Here is a 21195-nt window from a genome sequence, read left to right on the forward strand (position 1 = left end):
GTTTGGAAATTATTTAGAAGTCCTTGAGGATCGATACTTGGATACTCCATCCATTTTATATTACTCTGACAGGTGTGCGCTTGCATCTATATAATTGTTACCACGCTTAGTGCGTGCGTTCAGCAAAACGCCAGTCACAGATCAAGGGAGAATCCTGAATAAGTAGGAGTTCATAGATGGCTCGGGATTTAGATCAAGTTATTTAGATCATCGATAAACGAAAATAATCAGTGTTATCCGTAAACAGTGTTAATACGTAACAGTGATTATTTCAGGGTCAGTCTTACATAATCTCATTGTGTAGAACACCCCCGCTCACATGTTTCTATATAAACGAATCAGGATCACTTTGTTTATGACACCTTACAACATTTGTAACAATCATAATGCGGGTCGTATTCAATAGTGTCTCCAGGATAAAGTACCCAACATGATCCATGTACTATAGACTGTTTAGGCTATTTACTTGAACTTGATCCAGTTTATCTCTCCACATAAAGTCCAAGTACTCATTATAATAGCCAAGGATTCGTAGTTTATTGGATTTATTAAAAAAACAAATTCACTTTCATTTAACAACATTTGTCTGAATAACCTCACATTAATGTTCACTGTTTAAAAACTACGAGTTTTAGGACAGAGTACTCAACAAAAAGCTATTATGAAGCTTGCATAGCATTATTTTCGTACGTTATTGTAACTGAAAAATGAAAACTAGTCGACTTTTTATAGCATTTTTTTAGAGTTATACTAATCGCTGTTAAAACTTGTCTGCGTTTATAACAAAATTTTCATTACATTTGGAAACACTATTAAAAAAAGGTTGCATAGTTTTTCTTTTTAATTTTGTTTTTGTTTTTGGTACATAGAACTTTTATAGTATTATATTATATAACAATTTGACAATCTATATCAATATCAAACAGTATCAGATATTTATTATAATCACTTGCCCATAATATACATAAAGAATATTATTTTCATTCACCTTCAAAATATTACAATACTTTGAATATTATTTTCATTCACCTTCAAAATATTACAATTCTTAAAGTAGGTAAAATCATCAAATTTCTAGCCTTCATACAAATAAAATAATATTAAATTCTAAAAAAAGGGTACAACCTTAGAGACTCTAATACAGAACCCTGCAGCAGTGGTGGTGATTCGATTAAGTCTCTTATCAAGCATTTTCTTCACGAGCTTCGGCGACCTAGCCATCGATTCACACGACCCACGGCGGCTCCAGCTTAGCAACCAATTCCTCCTTTCTCCAACGTTACTACACCGGTTTTGCGGTCGCTCGAGCACAGATCGCGAACAGCAATAGCCGTTCGTGGCGATTCTGGCGGTTTTGCATCAGTTCGTGATGTTTCGTAGTCCTCCAATAGCTGAAATGACGACACAAATCCACCAATAACCCATATATATAACATCCAACCCTCCCTGACACGAACAGTAGCATTCCCTGATGTTTTAGTGTTGACCACACCCGTTCCAAGCCGAATCTATGTTACCCACTCTTGTTCGCGCAAGATCTAAGTTACCCACACTCAAACGAAGTTAGTTTCGTGGTAACAAACTCTTTGAACCCCTTAAGAATTGATTTTTATGGTTGAAAAGTAGTTATTAACATTTTGTTTTTTATTGGATGCTTAGGTGTTGATCCAGTGCAAGAGCGACGAGCGTTAGGGGTGTGTAAGTAGTATAATGGACGTGTGCGTGTCCGATTGTGTGGTGAACATAACGAATAAGTCTTTGCGATACTATTTTTCATTACTCTAAATTTGTAACTTCTGCTTTTATTAATCGTCGTAGGATTTAGGTCTTGATGTGCTTAACTCTTACAGTAATTATCTTATATTTGTTAATATCGAACTTGGTTTTCCTAATTGTTGACTATTATGTTGAACTAGACCAATTGTGGAAGGCTAAGTACTGTTTTAATGTTCCTTAAATTCCTGAGCTGGTGTAAGTTTGCATGCTTGCTGGTCATACTTTAAGAATACTGTCTTGTTTTCTACTTTGCTTATGATGAAAAGCATGCTGAAGATTATCTGTTGTGGCCACGTGATTTGTTAAAGAATGCTGGTTGTTGTAGAAAATGTTATGTGTGTGTCTTTATGTTTTGGCATGCTGAAATGTTGAGTTAGAGTTAATGTTGATGGCTTGGTTAAAGGGCGTATTCTAGAATCATGGTTGGCGGCTGGGGTGAAATATAGGATTGGTTGTAGTAATTTCTAGCCATTGGTGAATTATAGCGCAAGTATACACTAATTTTATCAATTGTAGTACAAACAAGGTTGTCTCCACAGGGAATTCATGCATACAGAAACTGGTTAATTACTTCGAGCTACCAAAAAAATTAATAAAAGACAATGAAGTTTGCTTATCAATGTTGGTAGTAACTTGTAAAAATAACATGTACCTAACATAGTGAATAAGAGGACTAATAAACTTTTCAGAATGCTTCCACCGAAGGATTGAACACAAGAGGATTTAGATCGATTTTTAGGGATTCGGGGAGGGGGAATCCACCTACTGATTTTATACATCACCTACTAAAGAAAAACACATGAAACTCTTAAAGCCCAAACCCTCACGCCTCTCTTCCGAGTTACCCAGCAAATGTTCTAACCCAACTCCCGTTGTGGTTACAACAAGCATGAAACGAATCTATAGGCGCCCCAGAGTGAGCCCCATTTTTAGGTACTCACTATTATGTTTCAGAAAGAACACAGAAACTATGGCTAACAGTTGGGAATCTACACACAGGAGCTTTCCCAAGCTTCCTATGAGCTTGCACACTAAACTTGTTGGCCAAACATGCTTAGAACGATGAAAAAAATAAAACTCACTGTTATTAAATAAGAGTTCAAATGCATTCAATAGTAGCTCAACGTCTATTACAACAAGTTTCAACCCCTCCACGAAGGAAGGGGGATTAGTTCATGATGAAATAGAAATAAGAAAATGAAAAGATGGAAGACGAATCCATTTCAGAAGGCATAGAAAGAAAAACCCAGAAGCTTCCCCGGATGGATAGTGAAGATCTCGAGCCAAATCAGTGTCTCTGTCCCTTCCGTCGTCAATGGAGACCCCACGCCTTTTAGAGAATGTTTCCCTGAAATCGAGTGACCCAGTTAGGTTCACTCTCCCCTTCTTGCGGCTGGGGTCGCTTTTTCTTTAAGTACCGGGCCTTTAGCTTAGGGCACCAAAGTACCTCACACAGATGTTGTCTACACAATGTACGGACACTGTACGGACACGGTAACGTGTGGGTGAAATCAAATTACTGCTACAACTTTTGCTCTATAGCTTCCAAAGCGCTAGCCCGCTTCCGACTTCAACCTTATGCCCTGAGGCTTTAGCAACACCAATTTATTCCACTAATGCTTCACCTGCTTCGAGTGCACCATACTTTTCTCTCTACACTAAACATCCACAATTTAGCATTCACTAAAAAAAATTACTGAATCTACAAGAATCAATACATTGAAGGTTCCCTCTGGAATTTCTCACATTCTTGTGGCTTAATTAGCTTGTATTTCACATTCTTGTGGCTTAATTAGCTTGTATTTCACATTCTTGGCACACAATTCCTCTTACTTTGGCCCATAATTCACTCTCTATTTGAGAGTTATCACACCCCCAAACTTGAAACCTTGATTGTCCTCAAGTAAGATTACACTAGCACCCGAGAATTATGGTAATGCCTTCCTCTGTTACTCCTACTGCGTATTAGAAGGGCTTTGCTTTCGCACTAACTGCTCGCACATACTAAGCTTAGAAGCTAGCTCCAGCTAATAGCCTCCGGAAGAGAGTTTCTAGCTCAAGCTTCTCCCTAGCAAAGTTTCTTCCTCCGGCTCCAACATCATCGTAATTTCCTCCTAAAAAACATCTACTCGCCTAGAGCTGCACTTCTTACTTCCTTTCACTAGCCTACGACACTACCCTTTTATTACCAATCTAGCTTTTCAACTATGGGCTACTAGCCCTTCCTAACCTTGCAACCTCTTTGAAGTTTTTTTTTTCTTTTTTTTTTTTTTTAAATAAGACTGAATTACAAGGTCAGAAAGATTCATAGTTATACCTTACAAGCTTATCCTAAAAGAAAGACAAAGCAAACGCGCACAACACCCCCAAACCTAGATGTAACATTGTCCTTAATGCGACTGACAGCAGGATATAGAATGCTCCCGCATAACCCCAAACTTAAGACTAAGAAAAATGAAGTTACAGGAGGGGCATTTTTCACAAGTTATAAATAGATGGTGTACAGGGACATCAAAGAGGGTGCGAAAGAGAAGGATTGACTCTAAGGTGATACTAGGGTAGCGAGCGACATTGGATACGAAGCTATTGAAACGCAACATCATTGTGGTCTCTGTTTAGGATTGGTACTCAGAGGATGCTGCTATAGTCTTCGTACTAAAAAAACTAGGCTAAGGCAGAGCTTCAGTAAGGCACTCGCAAACGGAAGCTGCTGGCTCAGAACAGACACAAAACCGCCTATGGCGAGATAACAGCACTACTTAAGAAGTCAGAGCTAGAGTAAGAAGTAGGACACAACAGAGATTGCATAGCATAATTCGATTCATTTTCTCTCAGAATAGAAGATATGGAATTGAACCTAACAATCTATCCTAGAACAAAAGGAAACAATAACGATAAGCATGAAAGAAAACTGAAGACAGGAAATGACAGATTAACTATGAAAATAAAAACTGAATGTAAAAATTGAATTTAAAAACAGAAGGCAAAGTCTTGATTATTGAAGAGTGGTTGGTGCCAAATGGTTTCCGGAAAGAAGATAGTTGAGTCTCCAGCAAGTCAGAATGAGTAGCTGCCGCTCCCATTCCATTCAGAGCTCTCCGACTGGCCAGTATCCTCGACAGTATTATTGGAGTTATGCTCCAAAAATGATTCCAGTGTGCGATTCTATGTGGATGGGCCTGGAACATTCGCATGGGCAAGCTTGTCGAGGAGACCTTTCAGCTCCGCATCTCTGGTAGCGAGCTGTAACATTAAAGTGGCAACCATATCCTTCAATTCTCCAATCTCATTCGAGATGCGAGCTTGGTGAGCCATCATTTCATTGGTGGCTCCTATAGGCACAACACTTTTGGTCTTGGTCTCGTTAGTCATTAGACTTTCTATTAACAGTTTATCCAACACTCTTTTCTCTGTTATGACTTATTCGTCTTGGACCACCGGGACGTTTGCCTGCATACAGAAATTTGAGATAAAGTTAGGGAAAAAAAGTTTGCCCAGACGTTTTGTGGCACACTATTCTATCTCGTGGAAAAAAAGCTGCCCCAAATCCAGCGGTTTTCCCTCCATCATACAAGCCAAAAGAAGCACCCTGTCCTTTGTGACGGATGAATCGTGCATTGTGGGTAAGATGAGACTCTTCAGGAAGTATAACCAGACATTGGCCTCAAGGGTGATGAAGTTAGAGGGGAGGGAATTGGCTCTGTGAGGAACAACGCTTCAAGATGCACCAGGGTGCGCCATGACAGACAAAGCGTGATCAAGCTGCACAGGCGACGGTTGTTCCAACATCTTGTTCCCCTCAGCGTTGGGAATGGACGGGAGGTGAAGTGCTTTGTTGATGCGCTCCGACCCAGATTGCCTGGAATGAGGTTGGCATAAAATTCCTTGACTAGCCGTGGGATGATGGGACCTAGAGATGCACAAAAATACTCCCAGTGGTTCTGTTGAATCACGTCTCGGATGAAGGCAAGCATGGGGTTTAATTAGAAACCTTTTCCGAAGAAGAAGTCTTTCTTCCTCAGCTTCTCGTATGCGTCCATCGCTGAATGGGACTGGTAGCGCTTGAATGTGGCGTCCTGAGGGACGACCAGCTTAGGCTTTCACCGGCCAGGTGGAAGTGAGTGCTCAGGTTCTGACGTGGTAACTGGGCGTTTCCCTTTGGAGATAGTGGAGGGCTTGGGAGAAGTGGGTTTCGGCACAACAACAGCAGTGACACATGCAAGGATTTTGTCGTAGTGGGTGAGTTGGTGGCTTTGGACTTCTTCGTCGGTGGTAGCACAGTAACTGATGCTACGGGCCGCTTTGTGTTTCTCGTCCTCGATGGAGGTCCAGTCGGAGAAGGCGGTTTATAGGCAGACTTGGAAGGTATAGGTGGTGGTGGGTCAGCTTCAACGGCGGTGGGTGGAGGTGGGGTAGTGGTGGGTGGCAAAACGACCTCCTCCTACTCAACCTCCTCCTCAGAACCAGATGTCTAAGGCGTGGCAGCTTGGATTAGGGAGCGCAGCGATGGATCTGCTTCAACCTCGGCCGAATGCTTGACGCCATCCACGAGGCTCTCAGATGAAGATTCTGAAAAGGCAAGGTCCATGCGAGGTTTTTTTATCGCCTTTGATTTGATCCTCGGCATTTCTGGATGAGAGGTAAGCAGAGCTTGGGAACTAATTTCACAGATGAAGCAGAATGGAACTTCTATGGCTTCAGGGTGAGAATGAACGTGATAGTGGGATAAAGACGAGTGGTGGGAGGTTAAATAGCCATTCACCAGCACAATCTCCCATGATCTACCATTTAACGCCCTTCATTTAAAATGAGATTTCAAAATCGAAATTTCAAAAGTGTACCTCCCTCCAAAATTTCAAATTCGATCTCCTTTCACACTTGATACCTTGCTTTAAGTCCTTGAAGTGCCAGCTATCCTTTGTAATCCATTCTTTCATTAAATCCCGCCTGCATGCTGCCGTATTTTTACTTCAATTCTCTGCACTTTAAAAGCTTTTTGGGTAACCGCACCTACATTAGAATCAAGATCTTTTTATTAATTTCAGATGCATTTAAGAAAAACCAACTGAAAAATAAAAAGAAAAAGAAAGAAAGAAATAAATAAAGTATATTAAAACTGGAGCTCATAAAATTAAAACAGATTTATCCAATGCTTCTTTATTCATGATTCATGGTTCTTTCTATTATTCCGAGGCAAGCTGGCATGTCCCAGCATCCCTGTTCATGATCTCGCCCAGTAGTGCTTTAGGCGTTGCCCATTTACCATGAATTCCCTCCCTGAATTCAATTCCTTTACTATGACTGCGCCATGAGGAAAAACTTTGACTATCTGGAATGGCCCTGACCATTTGGATTTTAATTTCCCCAGAAATAACTTCAGTCGAGAGTTGTGCAAAAGAACTTGCTGACCCTCTTCAAATTTTCTTTGGTGGATCCGGGCATTGTGCCATTTATTCGTTTTCTCTTTATAAATTTTTGCGTCTTCAAGTTCATGGAGTTGCAGCCTCCTCACTCCTCCTGCTGCTATGTAATCGAACTTCAATTTCTTCAATGCCCAGTATGCTTTATGCTCCAATTCCAAGGGCAGATGGCAAGCTTTTTCGTAGACCAACTAGTAAGGGGATGTTCTAAGGGGTGTTTTAAAAGTTGTCCTATAGGCCCAAAGTGCTTCATCTAGGTTAGATGATCAATCTTTCCGATTTACCCCCACTATCTTTTCTAGAATATTCTTCAGCTCCCTATTGGATATTTCAGCCTGACCATTTGCTTGTGGGTGATAGGACGTGGCAATCCTGTGTTTTACATTATACTTTGCTAGAAGAGTGGCTACAACTTTATTCACGAAATGTGTACGTTCATCACTGATAAGGGCCCTTGGTCTACCAAAACGAGTGAAGATGTTATTCAAAAGGAACTTAGTGACCACTTTTGCATCACCTGTTGGGCATGAGATGACTTCCAGCCACTTCGATACGTAGTCCATAGCTACCAAAATAAACAAGTGCCCATTGGATGGTGGAAACGACCCCATAAAATTAATGCCCCACAAATCAAATTGTTCTCTTTCCAAAATATAGGTTAATGGCATTTCAGACTTCTTGGAGATATTTCCTATGCTCTGGCACTCATTACAACTTTTGACTAAGTTGTGGGGATCCTTGAAAATTGATGGCAAAAAATATCCACTCTGTAGCACCTTAGCTGCTGTCCTTTGTTCACCAAAGTGGCTGAGTGACAATCTTGCAATACCTGAGATGCTTCGGCTTCAGTGACACATCTTCTAATTATGTTGTCCTGTCCCACTCTATATAAGTAAGGATCATCCCAAAAGTAGAAGTTGCATTCATGGAAGAACCTCTTCATTTGCTGTCTCGTCCATCCCTCCGTTTTGATTCCACAAGCTAGAAAATTTGCTATGTCTGCGAACCATGGTTCTTCTTCCTTTGCTTCTTTGTGAGTGACCTTAATTAGCTACTCATATGGAAAACTATCTCTGATCTCCACAGCATCCAACTTCTTGTCAGCTCCCACAATCCGAGATAAATGGTCTGCTACCAGGTTTTCAGATCCCTTATTGTCTCTAATTTCCAGATCAAACTCTTGCAAAAGAAGTACCCACATGATCAGTATTGGATTGGCATCCTTATTTGTAAGCAAATACTTGAGCGTAGCGTGGTCAGTGTGTATTATGACCTTCGCATCCATTAAATAAGATCTGAACTTTTCAAACGCAAAGACTACTGCGAATAATTCCTTTTCAGTGGTTGGGTAATTAACTTACGCTTCCACCAGTGTCTTGCTAGCATAATAGATCAGATGAAGTGTCTTATCCTTCCTCTGGACTAACATGGCACCAACCATGAAGTCACTTGTGTCGCACATCAGTTCGAACGGCAACTTCCAGTCAGGAGCTTGAATTATGGGCGCATGAGTTAAAGCATGTTTTAGCATCGAGAAAGCCTGCACACATTCAGGAGAAAAGTTAAACACCCTATCAATCTCTAATAATGGCCAAAGGGGTTTAGCAATTTTAGAAAATTCCTTTATGAACCGTCTATAGAATCTGGCGTGGCCTAGGAAGCTTCTGACTCCTTTTGCTGTTCTGGGTTGTGGCAATTGTTCAATCACTCCCACTTTTGCTTGATTAACTTCTAATCTGTTTCTTGATACTCGATGCCCTAGTACAATCCCCTCCCGTACCATGAAATAACATTTTTCCCAATTTAATACCAAGTTGGTCTCCTCACAACGTTTCATTACTCTCTGCAGATTTCCGAAACAAGTGGTGAAATTTTTTTGAAATACTAAAAAGTCATCCATAAAGACTTCCACTATAGATTCAACCAGGTTAGAGAATATAGCCATCATGCATCTTTGGAAGGTGGCTGGGGCATTGCATAGTCTGAAGAGCATCCTCCTGAAAGCGAAGGTTTCGTAAGGACAAGTGAATGTCGTTTTGTGTTGATCTTGTGGTGCAATGGTTATCTGATTATACCCACTATAACCGTCAAGGAAACAGTAGTAGTCTTGACTAGCCAGTCTGTCCAACATTTTGTCAATAAAAGGCAGGGGAAATGGTCTTTCTTCGTTGCCTTATTGAGCTTTCTGTAATCCATGAAAATCCTCCAACTAGTCACTGCTTTTGTTGGAATGAGCTCATTCTTTGCATTCTTTACCACTGTCATTCCCCATTTCTTTGGCACACATTGTATCGGGCAAACCCATTCACTATCTGAGATAGGGTATATAATTCCAGCATCTAACCATTTGAGTATCTGTTTCTTTACCACTTCCTTCATTGCTGGGTTTAACCTTCTCTGATGCTCAATAGAATTCTTGTAATCTTCCTCAAGGACAATCTTGTGCATGCAGTAGCTGGGGCTAATTCCTTTGATATCCACTATGGTGCAGCCTATAGCACTTTAGTGCTCCTTTAGCACTGGCAGCAGTTCCTCCTCTCTATTCTTGGGCAAATTGGCTACAACAATTATTGGCAAGGTGTTAGCTGCTCCTAAGTATGCGTACTTAAGATACTGTGGTAAAGCCTTTAATTCCAGCTCTTGTGGCTCTTCTACTAACGGTTTTAATTGCTTCAGATTGAATTCTTCTAGCTTTAAGTCTTTGTGCGTCCTTGACCATGAATTTGTGATTTCTTTTCCTCCTATAGAAAGCACTTTAAAATAGAAATCTTCAGCTTTTTGCAACATGGCTTCCAGTTCCAAATCTTGGTTTTCAAGCAGAAATTTTGAACTTGCATCCTTTCTCTCAACTTCATACAAAACTCTGAGCACGAAACACTCATCAGCTTCTATGGGATATTTCTTAGATTTGTACACCAAAAATTTTATCTCTTGGTCTTGTACCCTCACAGTGACTTCCCTTTTATGCACATCCACTAGAGCCTTTCCCATCGCCAGAAATGGTCTTCCCATAATGATAGGTACTTCCTCATCTGCATCAAAATCAAGAATAATAAAGTCAGCAGGGAATATAAATTTACCCACTTGTACCAAAACATCCTCTATTTGTCCTTCTGGATTAGCAACGGATCTATCAGCGAGTTGTAGGGTGACCGTCGTTTGCTTAACTGCTCCCATCCCCAAAGTGCTTGTCCAATCTTATGACCACCAATTGATACAGAAATTGTAAAGCTTCCCGGATCTTTCATTTTTTGTGGTATTTTGCTGGTCAGAATTGTGCTACACTTCTTCGTTAAGCAGATCGTTTCAAATTCTCCTAACCGTCTCTTCTTAGTGAAGACATCCTTTAAAAATTTCACATATGTAGACATCTACTCCAAGGCATCCACTAGAGGTACGTTTATGTGTATTTGTTTAAGAACCTCAAGAAACCTTTGAATTGTCCTTCTTGATTCTTTTTCTGTAATTGCTTAGGATAAGGTACTGCTGAAACGTAGTCAACCATTGGTGCTAGAACCTTACATTGTTGTGACTTTTTGGAGTCTTCAGCTCTCTTAGTCACAGATGCTCCAATTTTAAGAAACGTCAGCTTTTCAGACTTCTGGTTGTCCATTAAGGCTTCAGCACTCTCTATGTTAATTGTTTGCATTCCACTTTGCCCCTTCTTTTCAACTTCTGAATGTGTACCAGTCTCTGGGGCTTGTACTTTAGCTGGTTCTGTCAATTCCTCTGCATTGGTCTTAGGCTTTGCAACTGCTTCTTCGTGATCTTTTTCCTGTTGCTATATTGGTGGTAAAGTGTTGCCACTCCGTAGTGTCAATGCCTTGCACTGCTCTTTACCATCTTTTTTAGGTTGCTTTGTATCACATGGTAGCACCCCTTTTCGTCTATTCTTCAGTTTTGTCGCCAGTTGTGGCATTTGGACCTCTATGTTTCGCAATGATGCGCCTGACTCTGTAAGACAGCTGCTTGACTTTGCACGTTGGCATCATTCTTAGTCATGTAGATTTTAAACATCTCCTCTAAGCTCATTACTTCTGGTTGCTTTTGTGTGTTATACTGATTTTGTCCGGGAAAACCTAGAGGATACTGTGGTTTTTTAGTATACCCTTGAGTGTTACTTGAACCGATGTTATTGCCTACTTGGTTCCCTCCCCAACTGAAGTTCGGGTGGTTAATCCAACTTGAGTTGTATGGTTGCCATACACATTGTTTCTGGGTTGCTGCTGATTTCCCAAGTAATATACTGATGTGGGATTGCCTGGACAGTTTTCAAAATGATGTTCCCCTTCACAGTATAGGCACAGGTTGTTCTGTACAGCTGCCACTGATTACGATTGTTTACACGCGTAAAAAGAAGGTTTTAGATGCTGTTTTTACTATGTTTTAACTTTGTTTCCGACTTTTTCTCGGTCGTTTGAGTTCTAATACATGCAAAATTCATATATGATGGTTTGTGGTTGGCTTATATTGTATTTATGACATTTTAGGACCATTTGGGAGTGCAAATTAATCAAAAAAAGCAAAAAGTCGGAAAAACCTACATGGGAGGCGCCAGGGGCTTGGGAAGGCTGCAGAAAACAGTTTTTCTTCCAACTTTGCCCTTAATGAAACGCGTCTTCCAATGCGTTTTGGTGGTTTCAACCGATGCATATGTGTAGAAGAAGTTTTCCACTATCAGTTTGAGCACGATTTAGTCAGTCAAAGGAGTTGGAAATGGGTGATTCACCATCGTTTTAGGACCTACCTAACCAATTCTACACAGCTATAAATTCCAGCAGCTTCTCCACCAAATTCATCAAGCCTTGCTTCCTTCTCTTGATCATTTTTAGTGTTTCATTGTTGCTTTCTAAGTACTTTTGAGTTGCATTCATTAGTTGCTTTTGGTTTTTAAATCCCGAGCACTTTACATTCCTTTATTGAGCTTTGTTTTGTTTCCATCAGTACTTAGTTATTTTCTACTTATTCAAATATATAAAAATCCAGCACTTTGCTTATCTTCCCCTTGCCTTTACTTTATTTTTAGTTAAGAGAGTTGTGTTTTTGGAGGAAAGAGCACGTGACACTCCCCCTTGCTTGAAAGAGAAGGGCGAAGCTGTCAATCCCGATAAAAACTCTCCATTAGTTAACTTTTGTTTTTCACACATGCATTCCAATTTCAACATTTTATTTGCTGTATTTTCTTCAATATGTCTTTCTAAATTCCCGTCTCTAGCCCGGTTATGGATAGTTAGCTTTTTATTTCTAAAAAAAAGGGTTGCTAAGAAGTAGTGTTTTTGCTTTCCACTCATTGCTCAACATGTTTTTCCAAAAAGTTAGGATTTAGAGAAAGCCACTCTAAGTCTTAACAAGTCAATACTGAAAAAGTTGCTTATTTGCATTGTTGAGTAGTTAAACCGAGGAGAGGAGCGCCTTAGACATAAGGGTTCCGCTTAAGTAGCCTAGACATAGGACATTAACCCGAGGTTGCGACTATTTCCATCCTAAAACTATGATATCTCTCATAATAGACATATTAGGGAATGTCTTAGGACTTTGAACTTGCTTAGACATAAATCAAGTGAAAAGCGTAGTTGTTGGTTCCTAAAGTAAAATGCATATCGTCCTTAGCATATTCTTGATTCTTTGTTGGCTAACTTGAAGTAATTCGGGCTAGGTTTTACCATTATAAGACCAAATCCCAAATCCCAAACCATTATTTGTGACCACTTCCCATTTTACAAAAATCACTCATTTCAACGTTCACTATTCATTAAAACTTTAGAGTTTGGAAATTATTTAGAAGTCCTTGAGGATCGATACTTGGATACTCCATCCATTTTATATTACTTTGACAGGTGTGCGCTTACATCTATAGAATTGTTACCACGCTTAGTGAGTGCGTTCAGCATAAACGCCAGTCAAGTTTTTGGCACCGTTGCCGGGGACTTTAGTTTAAAAATTATTTTCAAATTATTTTAGTTTTTATTTTTGTGAATTGTTGTTGGGTGTAATTTCCATCCACCATTTTTGTTCTATATTTTGGTCGTTTATCTCACAAGGGTAAGTTAAAGTGCATGAGCACAAGATCTTTTCTTCTACCCCTTGACCCTGAGATTGAGCGGACCCTTCGAAAAACTCGAAAGGAGCAAAGACTTCGAAAACAACTAGAAAATCAAAAAGAGAGAGAAGGTGAAATCAGTCCTGAAAGTGAGGTAGAGAGTACGAGCACATCAATGGCAGATATTCCACCTCGTGATCCGGTTGATCCACCTGCTGTTAACGGTAATATGAGGGATCACGCAAGAAATGATGAATTCAACCATATCCAGATGGCGGACAACAGAGACGTGGCAATGCGAGAATATGCCGCCACGGCTTTTCAGAACTTTGATTCAGGGATAGTCAACCCTATTCCAGCCCACGCAAACTTTGAGCTTAAACCAATGATGTTCCAGATGTTGCAGATAATTGGACATTTTGGAGGGCAGGAACATGAGTATCCACATGATCATCTGAAATCATTCATTCAAATTGCAAATGCATTTCGATTACCTGGTATAACAGACGATGCTCTAGACTAACACTTTTTCCATTTTATTTGAAGGACCAAGCTAGAGCATGGCTCAATGCATTTCCACCGGGATCCATCACCACATGGGGGTCGTTAGTGGAGAAGTTCTTAACAAAATTCTTCCCACCTACTCGCCACGCTGATATTAGAGAGGAGATCATCTCCTTTAGACAGTATGATCGTGAACCTGTTCACGAGGCGTGGGAGAGATTTAAAGAACTAATAAGGAAATGTCCGAACCATTGCTTGCCGGCATGCATCCAGATAGAACATTTCTTTAGAGGTTTAGATCATCCTACTAAGATGATGCTAAACAATGCTGCCAACGGAGCCTTTACAAAGAAGACATTCAACGAGATAGTCGACATTCTAAATGACTTATCTTCACACAACGAACTATGGTGTTCGCAATGATCTAGAACAGATGCCAAATTATGCTAAGTTTTTGAAAGATATAGTTTCTAGGAAGAAAAAAATAGGAGAGCATGAACTGGTAGCCATGACAGAATGTAGTAGTGAAGCTGTAGGCAGCCCGCTACCCATGAAATGTAACGATCCTTGCAGTTTTACCATTCCATGTTCCATAGGAGGAAAAAACTTAGGCAGGGCATTATGTGATCTAGGCGCTAGCATTAATCTTATGCCATTATCAGTTTTCAAATCTTTGGGCATAGGAGAAGCTAGACCTACTACGGTTACCCTCCAACTAGCAGATAGATCTATCATAAGACCTGAGGGAAAGATAGAAGATGTTTTAGTCCAGGTGGACAAATTCATTTTCCCTGTGGACTTTATCATTCTAGATTGCGAGGCGGACTTAGACGTTCCCATTATTTTGGGAAGACCATTTCTAGCCACTGGGGATACAGTTTTTAATGTGACGAAGGGAGAAATTACAATGAGAGTAAATAACGAAGAAGTTAAATTTAACGTTCTAGACGCCATGAAATTACTAGGAGACTTTGAAGAATGCTCTGCTATAAATAGCTTGAATCCTGTTATGTTTGATGAGTTTTATGACTTGTTAGTTACAGAGATTGAAGAAGAGCTTGATAAGATAGCAGAAGGACCGGAAGATGTGACTAATCCTATTGAAAAAAATACAAAAAGAAGAATGCAAGTCGTTACTTCCGTCCATAGTGGAACCACCCACGTTGGAGCAGAAGCCATTGCCGTCGCATTTGAAATATGCATATCTAGGGGATAACGACACTTTACCAGTTATTATAGCTTCCAATTTATCACCTACTAATTAATATTCTTTATTGCAGATTTTGGAGAAGCACAAAAAGGCCATTGGATGGACGATAGCAGATATCCGAGGGATAAGCCCGGCCTTTTGCATGCACAAAATTCTATTGGAAGAAGATGCTAAGAACTCTATTGAAAGTCAAAGGCGGTTGAACCCGAAGATGAAAGAGGTTGTAAAGAAAGAAATTCTTAAATGGCTTGACGCCGGTGTTATATACCCAATATCCGACAGCAGCTGGGTAAGCCCAGTACAGTATGTACCAAAGAAAGGGGGTATAACATTGGTGGCCAACGAGGAGAATGAGCTCATCTCAACCCGAACTGTGAGTGGGTGGAGAGTTTGCATTGACTATCGCAAACTTAACAAGGTAACAAAGAAAGACCATTTTTCTCTACCGTTTATTGACCAGATGCTCGACAGTCTGGCAGGTAAGGATTTCTATTGTTTTTTAGATGGATATTCGGGTTATAATCAAATTACTATTGCTTCAGAAGACCAGGAGAAGACAACATTTACGTGTCCTTATGGTACGTTCGCTTTCAGGCGAATGCCCTTTGGACTATGCAATGCACCCGCGACTTTTCAGAGGTGTATGATGGCCATCTTCTCTAACATGGTAGAAAATATTCTAGAAGTTTTTATGGATGACTTTTCTGTTTTTGGAAATTCTTTTGATGCATGTTTAGTTAATTTAGAGAGAGTATTGGAGAGATGTGAACAAACAAACCTAGTCTTAAATTGGGAGAAGTGTCGTTTCATGATACAAGAGGGTATTGTTTTGGGTCACAAAATTTCCAAGCAAGGAATAGAGGTAGACCACGCTAAGATAGACATCATTTCAAAGCTACCTCCTCCCACAAATGTTAAAGGGATTAGAAGTTTTTTAGGGCATGGGGGATTTTACCGCCGCTTTATGAAAGACTTTGCTAAAATTTCTAAACCCTTGTGTCAATTGTTAGAACATGACAGACCATTTGTCTTTGATGATGACTGTTTAAAATCATTTGAAATGTTGAAAGTTGCTTTCAGTTCAGCCCCTATAATTATCGAACCTAATTGGGATTTACCTTTTGAGCTCATGTATGATGCTAGTGATTATGCAATAGGAGCTATGTTAGGACAACGTAGAAACAAGATCTTGCATCCTGTGTATTATGCTAGTAAGACTCTGACCGGTGCACAACCCAATTACACTACTACTGAAACGGAACTGTTAGCAGTTGTGTTCGCCTTTGATAAGTTTAGGTCTTACTTGATAGGCACAAAAGTCATTGTTTTTACTGACCATTCTGCTTTAAAATATTTATTTGCTAAAAAAGATGCGAAACCACGTTTGATACGGTGGATTTTGTTACTTCAAGAGTTTGATATTGAAGTTAGGGACAGGAAGGGTACTGAAAACCAAGTTGCTGATCACCTGTCTAGATTGGAATCCCCGCTCTGTGATGATGGAACTGTTATACGTGAACAGTTTATTGACGAGCAACTCTTGCAAGTTGATTCAGTTCCGTGGTATGCCGATATAGCAAATTATTTGGTAAGTCGAATAGTTCATTATGAGTTCAACAAGCAACAGGTAAAGAAATTTCTAAATGAAGTTCGATTTTATCGTTGGGATGAACCTTTTTTATATAAGCTAGGACCTGACAATATCTTACGCAGGTGTGTAGCAGAAGAAGAGCACGAGGCGATATTAGACGCTTGTCATATGTCTCCATATGGAGGACATTTTACAGGACACAAAACCGCATCCAAAGTTTTGCAAAGTGGGTTCTTTTGGCCCACTCTGTTCAAAGATGCACATAAGTTTGCCCAGGTTTGTGATAAATGCCAACAGACAGGTAATATATCTAAACGCCACGAAATGCCTCAAACCCCGATCCTGGAGATTGAAATATTTGATGTGTGGGGTATAGATTTTATGGGTCCATTTCCATCTTTTAATGGTAAGCTTTATATATTGTTAGCAGTAGATTATGTTTCGAAATGGATAGAAGCCATTGCAACTGCTACTAATGATTCTAAAGTTGTCATTCGTTTTCTGCAAAAGCACATTTTTACGCGTTATGGAACCCTGCATTGTCTGATAAGCGATGGGGGGCCTCATTTTGTGAATAGGTCTATGGAAAAGTTGCTGGCTAAATACAATGTGCATCATAGGGTTGCAACAGCATATCATCCTCAGTCGAATGGGTTAGCCGAAATATCTAATAGGGAGATAAAAAACATTTTATAAGAAACTGTAAATCTTAACTGTAGGGATTGGTCTTTGAAGCTTGATGATTCACTTTGGGCATATAGGACAGCATTTAAGACTCCGCTCGGCATGTCCCCCTATAGGCTAGTTTTTGGAAAAGCATGTCATTTGCCTCTTGAGCTAGAATATAAAGCATTTTGGGCTACTAAGAAATTAAATTTTGATTTGTCGGCTGCAGGTGAAGTGAGGAAGTTACAATTGTTGGAATTAGAAGAACACAGGCAATTTACTTATGAGAATGCTAAGCTGTTTAAGGAAAAAACTAAACAGTGGCATGATAGGCGTCTTCGGCCAAACAATCTTCAAGAAGGTGATCTGGTTCTGTTATTCAATTCTAGGTTGAAACTTTTTCCTGGGAAACATAAGTCTAGATGGTCTGGTCCCTTTAAAATTTTTAAAGTTTACCCATATGGGGCAGTGGATCTAGTTGACTCTAAGGGAAATGTTTTTAAAGTAAATGGGCAGAGACTTAAGCCGTATTTTGGAGAACCAGTGGATAGAGGAAAAACCTCTATTCAACTTTCAGGTCAATAAATGTTTGCGAAAAATGTTTTTCCTTCTTATCCGTTTTTTAAAGAACAAAAGTAAAGGAAGGAAGTCTTTGTATCTTGTATTTTCTTTTTGTTTAATTATAAAAAGTTTTCCTTATTAAGAGAATTTTTTTGAAAACGTTGAAAAAAAAAAACGTTGAAATTTTTTTTTTTTTACGGCGCCTGCCCTTTGCGAAAATAAATCACGCAGGCGCCTGGCACCTGCTCTGTTTTTCAGAAGTTCGAAAATATTTTCCTTCACGGTTTGGGTTTTAATTTTCGATAAGATGGGCTTTATTTGGGGTCAAACATTAATCCTCTACGATTTAACTTTAAAACTTCTCTTCAAACTCAAATTTTGTTTCCCTAATCCTATTTGGTATTCAAATTTGTTTTATTTTCCTTTTAGGTTTAGGAAACTTAGTTGAACTTAAATCTCAATCCCTTTCCATTTAGGATTTAGTTTGGGGAAAGCTTTAAATAGACCCATTGCCTCAGCCTTGCACCTCCACCAAAACCCACACAACTCTCTTCCTCCCCTTTGTTTTTTCGGAAAAAAAACCACTCCCTCCCCACCATTGTTCTTGATTTCAGCCACCACCAAAAAGAAGAAGAAATTTCCAGCATTTGCTTACTTCTATGGTTTCTTCTTCTCAACATACTTCACTTCCTACCTCTTCTACTCAAGCTCTAAATGCCACAAGCATTCCCTTTCCACCATTGGAGAACTTCCAACACCACATGGTTTCAGATTCTAGGCTAGCTGCTGTTAGGGGAGGAAACCCGCTTCAAACATTTGAATGTCCTCCATCCCAAGCTCCTACACAACATCTTATAATGAGCCCACATGGTTATGTTAATTTTCAGCAAATATCCACCCTTAATATACCTCAAAACAGTGAGTTTAGGGCTGAAAATCCTCAACAAAATCCTCCAATGATAAATCCGGGTATGTACCAACCGTTTATGTTTAACCCAGTTCCTTCCTATCATTTTCCCTTGTCCCAAATGCAAATTTCAGCTAGTGTTCATCCTTATGGAATGCCAAACCCATCTACTCTATTTCCTAGCTTTCCACCTTATTATGGAATGGGTCATTGGGTACCTCCAACCAATTATGGGATGATTTCACCTAGGGTTCCCCCACCACCTCAACTTCCATTCCTAGAAAGAGGACCTCAAGCACCACAATTGAACCCTAACATATTGAGTACCTTCAACATGGGACACCTAAAACCCTTAGAGCCTCCTAGGATGCAAACCCCAACCAATATGCCAATGGATGCAGGAGATGATCATGGAGGAGAGCAAGAGAAGAGCCATAGCCAGAGGCTAAAGCTCGGGGTTTTGATAGGGCAAAAGAGGAAGGGCAAGGAGGTGATGACAGACCCAGAAATTGAGGAAGATGGGAGTAGTAGGCGTCTAACGCCTAAGGATTCGTCTATGGAGAACAGGGATGAGGAGCAGTTTTATTCATCTCCATTGTTTATTACACCGGAAGATGGTAATGATGATTTTCTACTAGTTTCACGAGGCCATTGTTCAAATATGTCGGAAACAGAAGATACCGAGAACGAAGTGGTGAGAACAGATACTCAGGAACCTTCCCCATTGGATACACCTACAGAAGGAGCATTTTATGGTCACCAAGAGTTGCCTACTGGGGCAACTGGATCTACTCCGTTGGCAACGGATGAGTATGTCACACCGATGGCCACTCTACCAGGGGTAAGGGATGCTCACACTATTCCTTCTAATGCAGTTAACCCGCTTGGGTGTGATACAGGTAGATCTAAGGTTGGGGAGAATAGTACTCAGGAACCTACCAGCAAAGAAGATCCTGAGGACACGCAGACGATAAGGGAAATGTTCCAATACAAGAGGCGGGAGAAAAAGAGTTCAAAACGTCGTGCAGTTCAGGCTAAGAAGCCGACAGTGCCTATGAATGAACCTAAAACGAGAGCTGCGAAAGCTAAAGCAGCTGAAGCTAAGAAGAAGGTAGTGGCACCTGGGCCAGTTGATACAATCGAACTGGACTTGTCTGAGGGAGAGGAGGTCGAGACGAAATGGAACGCGACAAATTTAGCCACTCGAACTTCATTAATGAAATCCCGTAAGATTACGACAGAATTGGGATTCGATCTCACTCTAGAAGATGTGCCTGATGATTGGAGGGAGACCGCTAGAGACAAGGAATGGAGACCACTCATTCAGCCCATAAAATGTGAGGCTTTGGAGTTAGTCAGAGAGTTCTATGCTGCTGTCCATCCCCAGTCACATATAGCCATAGTGCGCCGGAAGGAAATACGGTTTGATGCCACTCAGATCAACTACACCTTCAACATAGAGAATATTAGAGATGTTGTGGGCAATAAGATGTTAGTGACTCCGACTCTAGCACAGATTGATGAGGCTCTAGAATGTGTTGGGAAGCCCTCTGCCACTTGGGATTTGACTACTCATGGCAAGGTACGACTAAAACCCGAGGATGTTTCCCTAGCTGCTGCAGGATGGTTATACATAATAATAAACAGAATTCTGCCAACGGAGCATGATGAGCATGTCACTCAGGATAGGGCACTGCTGGTTTATGTCATGCTAAAGGGCATAGATGTGAATTATGGAGAATTGATCAATACCAGTATCTATGAGTGTGCCCACCGGACACGTAGTAAGCTTTATCACCCACGTTTGGTCACTTCTTTATGCTTGCGACAAGGTGTACAGCTCCCTGAGGATCAAGTTAAGAGAGATGCCCCAATTGTGGCAGAGAAGAATATTCGGCGTATTATCGCACATGCGTTACAAAGAAGGGAAGGTACTGGGACGTCTCCTACATCGGAGATCCGTCATCTTCGAGAGGAGAACCAACAGCTGCGAGATCAAGTTCGAGAAGTCGTGCAACATATCTACAACTTGAGGGCTTCATTGGATTTTGCGGTTTTACCTTCATGGCCTCCAGCGCTAGCTGCTATCCTTGGTCATCCATCTTCCAGTACCGACACTGATCCTAGTTCACAACCTCCAACTTCTTGAAGGGGAGGTTCCTTCTTTGCTATTTTTTGTGTTTTATTCTTTTGGTTCATGACGTTGTTTCCATATTCTCGCCTTACTACGCATGTTTTTTTGTATTGATTATGTTTCGAGCTCAGTTGAAGCATGTATAAATTAGTATCGTTTATCTTCTGATCACTTAAAGTATGCCTTCACTTAACCTTAGTTTACCTTTTTACATGCCTATTTTGAAGCATATGTGCTATGCATGTGATTTCATGTCGATGATGATTATAAGAGATTGTTGAGTTTTCTGTTCTATGCCAGACTAAGCTTTGAGCTATTTCCTTCGTTTCTGTGATAAACTCATTTTCTTTTATGTCTTTTTGATCTTTACAAACTTTAAACTTTTT

The sequence above is a fragment of the Momordica charantia genome (genome assembly GCF_013281855.1).
Source record: "Momordica charantia cultivar OHB3-1 chromosome 5 unlocalized genomic scaffold, Mcharantia_2.0 BLBB01000005.1, whole genome shotgun sequence".
NCBI lineage: Eukaryota > Viridiplantae > Streptophyta > Magnoliopsida > Cucurbitales > Cucurbitaceae > Momordica > Momordica charantia.